A 2996-nucleotide genomic window follows, 5' to 3' on the forward strand; every position below is an offset into this window, starting at 1 on the left:
ACTCTACCCAGGGGGATAGCTTGAGGCTCCGTCTCAAAAAAAAAAAAAAAAAAGAATTTGAAACTAGCCAGAGCAATACAACAAGACCCTGTCTCTCTATTAAAAAAAACTTAAAACAACTAGTGGGCATTTTGCACATGTCTGTAGTCCTAGCTTCTTGGGAGGCAGAGGCGGGAAGATTGCTTGAGCACAGGAATTTGACCTTACAGTGAGCTATGATCATGCCATTGCTTGCCCCCCAGAGAGACCCTGTCTCAAAGAAAAGAAAAAAAAGGATTTCAAGAAATCAATACGAAGGAATAAGAAGCTGAAGAAGAGACTACATCCTATTTAGTTGCAAAAGAACAACTCGGTCTTTTTTTCTTTTTTTGCAGTTTTTGCCTGGGGCTGGGTTTGAACCCGCCAACTCCAGCATATGGGGCTGGCACCCTACTCCTTGAGCCACAGGCACCACCCTGAACAACTTTGTCTTTGACAGAAGAAACCTTTGAAGTAAGACTCAAAGGAAAGTTAGGATTTATATAACCGGTTAACAAGAAATTAGGACAAAGCAAGACTGTAATAATTACAGCCAACAATCCCTAAATACAACAAGGAGAAAAAAGATTGAAAAGAGAACTCTTTCTTCCTTGGTGTAAGTTTCTAAGTCTACCATAATCAGACATTCAATGCAACCTAAACTTTATCTTCTGAGGCCAACTATAATCCCTGACCTACTTTAAGAGAATAGAAAAAGTCCCACTGGAAGGCAGTTAAATATGGCCTTGGCATTCATTTCAGGACCTAAAGAATAGTATACCTGTGAGAAAAATAAAAGCTTAAAAGAAGGATATACAAAGGCATACACATGAAAAACACACACAAAATAGTGTACTTAATAGTTTTCACCCTACTACTGCCTATCCTGTGCCAGGTAATGAACTCAATAATTTGCACATATTTCTTATTTAAAGTTAGCCCTTTGAAGCATATTAACAATTACCAGCATTTCACAGATTGAGTTAGGAAAGCATTAAAAACTTTCCTAATGTCACATACAAAGTGGTAGAACAGGTCTGAGACCAAAATCTGATTAGATGCTGACTTTCACACTCTCATCTATTACAGTAACCTAGAACAAGAAGCAGAGCTGGGCATCATCCCAAACTGCAAGTGATCCTCAAAGAGTACCTTTATCCTAGAATATATCAACCGGGCTTTTAGAAAACAGATCTACATCCCTAAACCTTCTATCAAAGTGGGCCAGCATTCCAAAAGCACACTCAGCAACTAGGGATTTGTTCTAGAGAAAGGTGACACTTAATTTAAATTGCACAAGTTCCCAGTATTTAAGTGGGAAAAACATACACCCGAAAACAAAAAGCGGGGGCGTTCTTCAAACGAAGTAATGTATGTTTTACAAGGGAAGCATGAGTCTAACATATTACTGTCCATCATTTTCCCTACTAAAATACTCTTAAATTTAGTAGTAAAAAAGCCCTTCTGGCCCAACAAAACGGCGGGAAATTCAAGGCCATAAATGGTACTAAAAGGCTGTCAGTAAGACGTCATTCTACAGAAAAGGGTTGTTTTTTAAGAGGTGATTAGCATGGGGTCGTGCTTAGATCAGAACGCCTTCCAAAGAAAATGCACCGCCTGAAGCTTAAAGAACCGTTGGCAGAGACCAGCGTGGAGATGCTGAGGGGCTTAGTTTCAGGAGACCAGACCATCCCCTGCAGACAGGATCCCCGCAGGCGAGGACGGCGCGCTGGCTGTAGGGCGGGAGAGGCCGGGCCTCCGCCACGAGCGGCCCCGGGATGCGGGACGAGCGCGGCAGCCTGGGTGGCGCAGTTTCCACTCCTCTCGCCCATAGCCCAAGGCTCCCTTTCCCCCGAGAAGGAACTCACTGTTCTGGGGCCTGCACCCCAGGCGCCCCGCACCCCCAGCGGTCCCGGAAGAAGGAGCCCCCGCTCTTTCTCACCCCACCAACCCCGGGTCCTAAACACTCAAACCCACTGGACAGAAACAGGAAGTTACCCCTTGCTGCCCTGCGGGGACTCTCTAGGAAGCGATGACGGCTGACTCTCGTTGATCTTAACCCTTAGGGTGCTGGACTGGAAGAGGCATGCGGTGAATTTCCTTTCCTTGGGCAGTGGGCCACTATGAGTCTTTCTTCTCACTGGTCGGCCGCCTTATGCTAGGAGCCTGATTGGAGTTTAAACTCTTCCTTGCCTTCGGGGTATCATCAGGTTTACCTTTGCCAGAACCATAATTATTTTCATCATTAGATAAAAATCAATCTAGTATTTGTTAACCACCTATTGTTTGTGTTCTTGTTAGGTCCGAAAATTATTCTCCCAAACAGCCGATTCCGAGATGCGCTCCGATGTAAAAGGCAAAAGGTGAATTTTATTCAGGCCCCGGGAAGCCTGGACTCTCCTGGCATGCAAGCCAAGGACAAGCCCCGAACTCGGGGTAGAGCAAGTTTTTATGGGGTACAGAAAGCAAGAAGGGTAGGGTCCCTTACGGGTACACTCTTGATTGGTTGTTGATGATTACATTAGCACGGTTATATTCTTGATTGGTGGTTGATGATTTCACTAGTAAAGGAGGATTTGGATTGGTACAGGTAAAGGGTAGGGGATTTCTTAACCGGGGCTAGAGGTGGTGTAGCCTAATTAGGAAGAAGAATGCCTAAATTTCAAGGAAGTAGATACCTATTGCCTATTATGGGAGCAGTTCAAGGGAACTGATACTTAATTGCCTATTATGGCAGCTGTAAGGAGACTGAAACCTATTGCCTATTATGGCAGCTGTCTGTCTAAGGTGTCTCAATCAGTGGCTATGCAAGCAGGTGTGGGGGAGGCAGTAGGGAGTGGCCCTGCGGTTTTAACAGAGCTTATGTAGTAGACAACAAAATGGCCCTGGTCTGGCCCTTACATTCTCACAACTGTGAACATGGACATATAGTTAACTATTTGTGAAACAGCTGGAGAGCTAAGGCAACTATCCACAAA

At 44.6% G+C, this 2996-nt stretch overlaps 1 protein-coding gene across 1 annotated transcript in view; it reads right to left on the minus strand.

The window, feature by feature from the left end:
- ZNF572 (zinc finger protein 572) overlaps positions 1 to 1983 on the minus strand; it is a 5731-nt gene extending 3748 nt beyond the window's left edge. The window contains exon 1 of the mRNA XM_003782348.2: positions 1887 to 1983. The gene's annotated coding sequence lies outside the window, so the exon portion shown is untranslated. The remainder of the gene's footprint in view (positions 1 to 1886) is intronic.
- Positions 1984 to 2996: the final 1013 nt, after the last annotated feature.

Source organism: Otolemur garnettii, unplaced genomic scaffold (assembly GCF_000181295.1).
Source record: "Otolemur garnettii isolate 467f Iridium unplaced genomic scaffold, OtoGar3 scaffold00004, whole genome shotgun sequence".
In the NCBI taxonomy this organism is placed as follows: domain Eukaryota; kingdom Metazoa; phylum Chordata; class Mammalia; order Primates; family Galagidae; genus Otolemur; species Otolemur garnettii.